Raw genomic sequence first — 10,551 nt, 5'->3', positions numbered from 1 at the left:
GCGGTATTTTTACAAGGTTTTATTTGCTGTCAGTTAAGAATTGGGTTCCCTTGTATTTGTTCATTAGTAATTTCAATAAATAGCAACAATTATTTATCCAACACACGATACATTACATTTCTGATTTTTTTTTATGTTGTTGTTTTTGTTGTTGTTGTTTTCTCACCTTGAAAAAAAAAAAAAACAAATAACTGAAGCACCCTTACTATCCGGAGGATACTAAGCACCATGAACTCAAATTTATACTTTCAGAAATGTTTGTAAAAAGCCCTTATAGGATACAGTATCTAATATTCTTTTCTTTCCTGTGAAGCTGCGGAATCAATAAACACATAACAAATAACTTGAAAGAAACAAATAATTCTGCTATAAATGTAAGTGGCTAGCAGTTTGGGTTTGTCTCAAAAGGGGATAAATGCAGCAAGTTGTAGTCATTGTGGCATTATAATTAAAAGAATATCTAATGAATTTTAATCAATAATCAGGAAAGTTAGTTAGCAAAAATATTTTTTTATAATCAATATACTGAATTTCAGTGACTGAGAGGAAACCACCCATTTTCAGTTGTTTATTTCACAAAGGAGAAAGAAAAGAGAAAGACAGCTGTAAACATTTCTTCTAAACTGATTTTTATTTAAAAACAGTATTCACCTCTTCAAATCAAACAAAGGCTTTATCAGGAAATCTACAGCTTCTCTTTGTTATAAATCACTCTTTTGCTTGAAAAATACCCCTGGTTTAATAAGCTTTAGAATAGTTATCAAGGTCCAGTAAACCTCAGAGACTGCAAGGTGTGGGTCTCTAGAGACAAAAATATCCAGTTATTTGTTGCATGTGTTTTGGTGTGTATGTGTGTGTGTTTTGGTATATGTATGTCTCATGTTTTGGTATACATCTCATATTTTGGTGAAGTATGCTAATATTTTCCTTATCTGTACATTAGGAATCACAGCTTATCTATTATTTGTATTTATAATTGTAGCTGCTCTATTATTTTTCCTTTACATCAGAGCATTGCAGATTTGTTCATGTTGGACAGGACGTTGGGAGCTCTCCAATCCAACCTTCTGCTCAGAGCCAGGGTCAAGCCTGAATTCCCACCAGCTTGTTCAAGTTTTTGTCTAACCAGGTGTGAAAAATCTCCAAGGGTGGAGATTTCACAACCTCTGTGGGCAACCTGTTCCGATTCTTAGCTATCCTCACAGTGTTTTGTTTTGTTTTGTTTGTTGTTGTTTTTTTCCTGTTATAAAGGTGGAATATGGAATATTTCCTTATAACCAGTGAGAACATAACTTCCTTCTGTAATGAGACACTCAGTGGTGAGTTAACTTGAAAACAGTTTTAAGTTGACCTATTCCAGACACCTGTCAGTCTCTGTGGTCTCACCTGTCTCTGTGCAGAGGTCTTGCTAGCTGAAACACCTCTGTCCCTTCTCTCCACCCCTGCCATACCTGCATTGTTGCAGCTCAGATGCACAGCCTACTAGTCCCCCGAGATCATTTTGTTAAACTTCTGTGTTAAAAGGTATAGATTTGTCTGCTGCTTTTCTTTTATCTTATAATACAGCACAAAGCTTTTATGTAGAGCTTTTCGTCTTCATTAATACAGGCATTAACTAATTAATTAATTGTGCTTGCATATCCCTCTATTAAATTGCTAGTCTACTAAAACTTATTCTTTCTATTCCCTTAAGATATCTTATGCATCAGTGAGGTCTTTTGTCAATCTTTTCTTTTCCATAGCACATTTAACCTTCTTTCACTTATCATTTAGGGTCATTAAGGCTTATTATCTCAGTTATCCTCTTTTGAACTTCATGTTGTCCAATTTTTTTTTTTCTTCCTCTAACCAGATCTGTGTAGTTGGCCCAGATTCTCATCTTATTAAGTGTAAAAATCAGGAATAACTGAATAAGGGTTAATTCCACCAGAAGCCAGACTAGAGTCCTTTTCAGGACATTGAACATAACTTTCTGGTCCATATCAAGACAAAGTACTGTCTACAATTGTTTTTATTTTTTATTTTTATTTTGAGATTAGACACTGTGCTGTTCAGGCATTAACTAGAAAACTGTGTCCAGTTCCTGTGGACACATGGTGTCCATGCTTCTTAGAAATTAGGAAAAGATGGAAAAAAGAGAGTCTCAAAATCATGATGATAATGAGAAACTAAAACATGCAACGCATCTCAAGATAATGTAGCTTAGGGTAAACTTGCAGAGCCTCCAGGGAGAGGATTGGAAGGATTTTATTGTGAAGAGCTGTGAAATCTAACAAAGGTGTGACAAAAAACAGAGTTTGAAAACTGAAGGCAGACCAAGTCAGAGTAGATTTAATATTAACTGAAAGTAATTAATCATCAGAGCAATTAACCTATGGACACAGTGAATTTTTGAGGTATTTAAATTGAGACTATGTATTGAGATCCTGCACTACCTTGTTGTCCAGCAATGTAAGATCTCTTCTGATTTATTTATCTTCAGAATTTCTCTTCCTCCACAGCATTGCACTGACTGAAGTTCGATTGTTGTGGTGGCTCCCTTTTTCATGTTTAACTTCCAGCTCATTATTCTGCCAAAAATGTTTCCTGCAGGCCTGTATAATTATACCTGCAGATTCTCTCCCTGTAAAATCTTTTCTGTTATTGTTGCTTCTTCAATGAGGCAGTACGAGATGTGTTAGGCAAGCTCTCTGCGGGTAAATGCAGACTGACTATCTGCAATTTAGGTATACTTTGCTAAATGTTCCATGCCAACTATTTTCTGCTATTCCCATTATTCAAATCATGCTTGTAGAACCTAGTAGTAATGATTTTTATTCTAGATATTTTTAACTAATATAATACTGACTTCGTCCTGCTTTGCACAGCTTCTGCATATTGTGTTGATCCCAAAGAGTCTGTTGATGCTGTTAAAGCTCAGCAGTAGCACTGGGCTGATTTCTGTCTAGCTTGGGACTTGAACTGTCAACTTTCCTCTCTTCTCCCTTTGTTTTGTGTACAGTCCCTCTTCACTCTCTTTATGAATGACAAAGTGAAGGATACATTTGATATGAGGCTTTATAACCTATCATGAAAACTTTCTTCCATTTCTCCCTCTGTTTTTATGACCAATTTCTACAGATTATTTTTTCTACCTAAACATGCTTCTCTTTGCCTGCCTGTTGCTCCTGGCATATGTCATGTCCCAGGCATTTGGCACTACACACCTGTATTGCCAACACCACCTTATTTTTCATGGCTTCAATTAACAGTGGGCATCTTCGATGAACAATGAGTTCATCTGTTCCTGAGCTTCGTGTTCCAGATCTTTCGTTTCACTTGAGAGCTACAGAGCTGAAAGCTATTAGTATCCTTGCTATAGAAAGGATTTTTGCAGTACTTAAAAAAACAAACAAACACATGCTCCCCTCACTGTCAGACTACGTGCTCTTGCTCTTTTAGTGATAAAGAATTGCTTTTCTTTGTATCTCGCACAGGTGCTGCATATATAATCTCTCTTCAGGAATATGATATCACAGCCTTTTGCTTTATGCATTAATGACCCATTTTTATTTTGTATTGTGCTGTTCAAAGACAAAAGAAGGTGAGACCATCAGAGAGCCTTAGTGATTAATTGGTCTGTGCTACCTGTCCCAGAATGCAGATTGAAATTGGAGCGCTCTGGCTCCCAAAGCTAAATTCACAGAAAGCAGCTGTTTTTTTCCTAATAAGAAGCAGAAACTCACACCTGCCACTTAATATGTGAATGATATTTAAAATACTGAGTTGTTTCAACCAGATCTAAGCAACAGTGGATTTAGAAGCAGACATTTAAACCCATTTGCATCCTCTTCCTGTTGTCTATCACAGCCATAAAGAGGCAATTTAAAAAAGGGTGCAGTCCCGTGCGTTATGTTCATGTTTTGGCTTAAAGCCACCTGTGGTAGCTAATTTCCATTCTTTTGACTGTATGAAATCATCTCTGGTAAGCTGCTCATTTGACGCATTAATAATAATGTAGAATCAAGCTAGCTGCAGTACTCCTATCGTCATAGTGGTGCTTCAGCAGCTCACCATCATATGCAAATTTGTTTTCAAATACTTATTGGGTGTGAAAAGTGTTGTCCCCTTTACATAAATAGGGAATAAAAGCACACAGATAAGCAAAATGTCTGCATGATAAGTAACACTGAAATCAGCAAGCGACCTCGCAGGAGTAATGTTAAGCATTCAAACAAGTATTTGAGGAAATGAGAGTAGAACAACTACACTCCAACCCAAGAGTGTAAAAATGCTTTGAGCAGATGGAAAAGGGGTCTCCAGAGCCACATGCCAGCACTTAGGCTGTGTAGCTGGATGGAGGAATATCTCACTTGGAATAGCACTGAAGAGAAGTGACAGCAGGAGTTAGAGCCCCAGCTAGGGATACTCAGCTGGACCCTCTGAAATCGTTAAAAATACTGTTAGTGGTTGGGTTGTAAAGTCCTTTACAATGACTTAGTCTGCTCTAAAAAGTGACTGTGCATTGATCCTTGTTTATATGTTTGTTTTCTGATAAGAACAGGTAGTGCAGGGATCCTGCTGGCATACACAGTCCAGGACAATAAAGATATTTAAGTTGTATAGGACAAATTTTCTTTTTGCCTTAATTCTTGTTCCTTTTAGAAGCCTAAAAGCATGTAAATTCTCAGGTTTTGTGGGTGTCACAAAGGCAGCAGAGGTAAGCATTTGTAGCAGATTTTTTTCAAGGTGTTGTAGTTAATAACTGCATTATGCTCTCCCCTCAAAGCCTGTGACTTTATCCTACTGTTGTCGATTCTATGCCTGGGGAAATCTTCGAACTCAGTCTCAGTCATATTTGGCTCTCAGAAATCTCATGCTTGGTCACCAGGCTTCACATCCTTCCAAAGCCAACATTTGTGTGAGGAAGTTGTGACTCAATGAACAGGCTTCCCTCTTGGCCAGATGCCCTGTCTTGCCTCGGCTCCTGCCTGAAGGTGGGTGGCAGCCACCGAGCTGCCCCGTTTCTACTTCTGGAGCTTCATGGTGTGATGCAGCAACCCTCAGCCATAAAAAGCTGTTCTCGTGGAGGATATGAAGGAGGAGAGTCTTAATTACTTGAATGTTGTAAAATATTCCAGGAATCTAAGCAAACAGCATAAAACCTATTCTTGTCTGTTTTAGAGTGGATGGTATACACAGATGAATGCAGGGTCATTCATAATCATTGACACCTCTGCTTGCATATCTTCTGGAGAATGATTCATGGGTAAAAACACCACTTCCACATTGCCTAGGCACCTGATACCAGTGGCAGCGTTGTTATGAACTGGATGTCTGCTGCTGCAATGAAACACAGGCGAAGACCAGTCAAACAACAACTTGTTTCTATTTAGCAGCTGTCACAGGTATACTCGGGTATCTGTACTAGCTGTCACTCGTTAGATGGATGGCAAATTTGTTTTCTAAGAAGCACAGAGGTTTTATTATTATCTGAGAACATGATGAAATCGCTTAATCATTCTGAACATGCAATGTGACATCTTACATTTCATGGTGATGTACGAGAATCTGTCTGAAGGGGAAGCTCCCACAGCTGGCTGCTTGCAGCCTGGAAAAGGAAAACATTTCAGTTGTGAGGGAGCAGAGGCATTGAGAAAGGTTATATCTATATGGTATGATATACGTATGTAACTGCACGTTGATGGAGGCTGTGGTGTTGTGTCAGGAGATGATTGTGTACAGATAGATAGATAATCTGCTACCTGTGTGATGCTGCACTTGTACACTGGGCGCTGGCTGCTGTCAGCCCCCCAGGTGATCCAATCTGCTTCAGCCAGTCTGGAGACTTCTGTGCCAGCTCACATAAATTCACTTTGTCTTCAGAGCTGAGGGCTGATATTTAGTGCTCTTGGGGCTTTCCTGATATCAAAGGTGCTGCAAATGTTTTACATATTTTCTTGCAGAGCTAATCCATCCCAAACTCTGCGCTCTGCCACAGTACGACCCTGCTGATATCAGGAACTTGGTTATAATTTAGGGTAGAGCAGAGCTCCTTATTTCTGGGTTACCATAAAATGATCTGTTATGACCTGCAATCTACTGACAGACAATCTGGGACAACAAGGCACATAACATCATTTTGATATTTTGGGAAATGGGGACATAAGAATTAGAACATTCTTGTTGCCTGCTTTAATGATTTCTTCATGAGAGCAAGTAATAATTTTACTGTCAGAGGAAAAAAAAAAAACAAAAAACTAACCTTTTCAACTGTGATTTTTTTAAAGGAAAAAAAGGAAATTTATTGAATATTTAACGGTAAACACAGGTATTCCTTTAAAAAAAAAAAAAAAAGGAAAGAAGGAAAAAAAAAAGGTATTCTGAGCCTTCTAACAATAAAACCATTGAATAATACTTCCCTTTCCAGTACAATTCACTGTCTAGACAATGTTGATGAAGCTTAGGTAAGATTGTAAGTTATACAGAGAGATAACAGGAATTTAGCATCTATTTTAATAGTAATGTGTATCCCAGCTTTCTAACCCAAGTTTAATGGTAGAATTTGACATTACTGTTTCTGACTTTGACAAATTTGTAAAACTTTATAAAGAAAGACAGTTCAGTTTGATTTGATAAATGACTTGATGCTCTGTGCATCAAATTTTGTGTAACAGAAACAAGGGATACTCTTTGGGAAATATTTGGATTCTACAACATTTGGTTTTAATATAATTCTCTGTTACTAACTTCTATCAAATGTAAAACCTTATAAGCAGCACAGAAACAAAATATTTCATACAGATCTACATTGGCTTTAAAGTACCACTGAAAAATAACCCAGTGCTTATGAATATATTGAAAATTTGATTCACAGGACTACTTGCAGAAAATTCTACTTTGATTGCCTCAGAGGAGTGGACTGAGAATCCTCTTCCTGGGAAAGCTCATGACAGATTGCCGCAAAATTCAGGGTTACACTGGGGTGTGGGTTCAAAAGGTGTCTAACTTATTGACATACAAGTTAAAAGTAGATGATCACTTTGTGCTGTCCAGTTGATTAAGACAGATTAAATTGGCTAAAATGAGACATGGGATGTTTTACTTGTCTGGACATTGTTGTATTTTATTTGGGTGAGTACAGCAAATAACAAACTGAAAATCTTTCTGAAAATCCAATGGGGAGCATTTCTGTCTCCCATCAGGTGTTTATATCACGATTTTTAACTGCAAAGTTTCTTTAAAATCTGACTTTAGACTCTTAGAGCAAAAAAGTTCAGAGGCTTTCATGAAGCAATACATGGTTGATTTCCATCCCTATTGATACAGAAAGATTTGCTTGGGCATGAATTCAAGCAGGGAAATGGTACAGAAGTTGAATAGATAGGAAACAATGAATGCAGCATGACTTTAAGTACTCTGAGTTTGCCACAGTGAGCTCAGTGTCGTGTCTTCATAGTGTATGAATGTCTTGGATTTTGCAAATTGAGGCAGGCCCTCTAACAGTGAGTGCATTCCTGTCATTATCTTAATTCTCTTGCTGCACAGGTGTGCATCACACTTGGCAGAAAATTCAAGAAGACAAGAATCTTAAAATAACACAGGAGAGCAAAGATGCAAGCAGTGAGAAGGAAAATGTTAGAAGAGAACCTGGAAAAGAATTTTTGCTTCTGCCTCCTCTTGTCAGGTTTCTTCTATTTTGTCATCTATTGTGACAGTAGATTGTAAACCTTCAGGGATGGAGATAAGTTTGTCCCACACCTGCATCAGAGCTCTTTTTCATTGTCTACAGTTAGTCGCTTGCATATTTGATAGAAAGAGCCAGAAGATGTCCTGTCTTCACTACCGCTATTAGAGATTTCAGCTGAAGATTTTAAGGATATGTAAGACAGTTAAACCTCTTACATAACAATGATTAAGAGAAGAGTGAAAGAACATAATCAAAACAAAGAAAATATTTCTAATCTACAACTCATAAAATTAAGGAATATACCTATTGTTTAGGTTAAATAAGTGATCAAGCAAAATCACATACTTTCAGAGAATGGTCTTTTCTGAGACTGTTGAAGTCAGAACCTCTAGTTCAGAGAGAGACCTCATATCTACGTTTGTCTCTACAAATGGTGATTCTCAAGAGACTTCGTTCTGTCCCCTGAGACCCACTCACTAGTCAAACAGATGCACTCCCCAAGAAGGCCATTTTATAAATATTTGCTTTATATAGTTCCTAGATCCTTTCAGGTTCTGCTGTGTTGTTTTTTAAAAAGAACCATGAGGATAGTTCTTTTTAAATGCCCTTCAGTTCCAGTCTTCTTAGTTCATTTCAGGTATATGCTTCCTTCACTCTGTGAGCACACAGACTATTTGTTTTAGTTCAAGAGTGTGTGTATATATATATCTATGTATATATACATATGTATATATAATTGTATATTTAATGTATAATTGTCTGTCTGGAGTAGGTAACTTGAATACTGCTCAGTTTTGCCTTTAAATGGGAAGACAGTGCCTTCTCATAACTACATCTTAATTTTCTTCAATCACATATGAACTTTTGACAAATTTGTGCTGATCTACCATAGAGATATGAGAGTTGAATCTGAAGGATGCATACTGAAAAGACTGTCATTAAGGAAAACCATGAAAATACCAAAGAGGTATTTTTAAGTTCTTGCTAATAGTTTTGTAATGAAAAACTGAATCCCTTTGAATATGAGCTCCATTTTAGGCAATTCCCTATAATGTTCAAAGGGTGGAGAGCTGTTAAAAAGATACTGTTTATTTAGGAAACTTCTATAATGAATGTATACTTTTATATACTTATATATAGGTATTAAGGTTAAAGATAACATAAGGAAATTTTAATTAAGGTAGAGTTTCTTAGGGATGGGAAAGGAAAAGAGGGAAACTTTACTTGATTGGGAACTGAAGGAAGGAAAAAGGCAGTTACTTGTTAAATTATACTGCAAATGCCAAATCAGAATAACATTACAGTATAGGAAACTAATTCTGGAAGTTCTGACAGTGTGGTAGTTACAGCAGGGCAGATAATCTCTCCCTGGTGAATTTTCTTGCTCCTTTAATTTACAGAACTGCTCTGAAGCAGATTTTTTTTTTTTCTTTTTTCAACAGAAGGATTATTCACATTATGACTAGCCATGAATATTCAAAATTTGAGATATTATTTCAATGCATTTGGCCACATGTTACACAAAATTCCTGCTTGATTGGAGAAAATCAGAGGAATTCTTTGTTCAAATATTTGCATCGCCGCATTTTCCATTGTTTTGAAACAATATTTGTACATTTGAATTTTAAATGATTTTTCATGAACATAGAATCACAGAATCATAGAATATCCTGAGTTGGAAGGGACCCTTAAGGATCATCAAGTCCAACTCTTGACACCGCACAGGTCTACCCAAAAGTTCAGACCATGTGCCTAAGTGCACAGTCCAATCTCTTCTTAAATTCAGACAGGCTCGGTGCAGTGACCACTTCCCTGGGGAGCCTGTTCCAGTGTGCAACCACCCTCTCTGTGAAGAACCCCCTCCTGACGTCCAGCCTAAATTTCCCCTGCCTCAGCTTAACCCCGTTCCCGCGGGTCCTGTCACTAGTGTTAATGGAGAAAAGGTCTCCTGCCTCTCGACACCCCCTTACGAGGAAGTTGTAGACTGTGATGAGGTCTCCCCTCAGCCTCCTCTTCTCCAGGCTGAACAGGCCCAGTGACCTCAGCCGTTCCTCGTACGTCTTCCCCTCAAGGCCTTTCACCATCTTCGTAGCCCTCCTCTGGACACTTTCCAACAGTTTCATGTCCTTTTTATACTGTGGTGCCCAGAACTGCACACAGTACTCGAGGTGAGGCCGCACCAGCGCAGAGTAGAGCGGGACAATCACCTCCCTTGACCGACTAGTGATGCCGTGCTTGATGCACCCCAGGACACGATTGGCCCTCCTGGCTGCCAGGGCACACTGCTGGCTCATATTCAACTTGCTGTCTACTAATATTGGTTTACAAAAAGTTGATTACATAGATGTTTCCATGAAACACTATCAATAGTGATATGAATGTAACCAGACTGTCTTTATTTGAAACCAATTAAGAATATCCATGATAGGTATAAAATGTAGAAAATTCTAACTTACAAAATGCATTGTTTCATGCATATGTGGCTGTGAATCATTCACCTGCAAAAGCTGCTCAACAGCATGGTTGTAATGGTCTCGGTCCTGTTGCTTCTCAGGGCAGCTTGTGACTGCTTACTGGTAATGGCATGGCTCTTACCATTAAATATTCAGGAGATTCTTAGTGAAGTACCACTCTTCTGCTGTGATCATGATGTAGTTTGATTCACAATTAGATATAATATTCCCTTAAAGGATAACTGAGTGTTGAACTTGGAGAACAGATTTTGAAATCACACAAACACCATTGATAAGCAAATTTACAGTATCTTGTTTGCCTTTAAGCTTATAATTTATAATATCAAGCAAGAAGGTAGCTGATGCATACTAGGCAAGAGGGAGAAACAGAAGTAAGGTCAGAGACCCGTGAAGAAGCAGGGAGAGTAA

The sequence above is a fragment of the Aythya fuligula genome, chromosome 5, assembly GCF_009819795.1.
Source record: "Aythya fuligula isolate bAytFul2 chromosome 5, bAytFul2.pri, whole genome shotgun sequence".
In the NCBI taxonomy this organism is placed as follows: Eukaryota; Metazoa; Chordata; class Aves; order Anseriformes; family Anatidae; genus Aythya; species Aythya fuligula.
The sequence above is the reverse complement of the archived record's forward strand: the minus strand, read 5'-3'. Positions refer to the sequence as shown.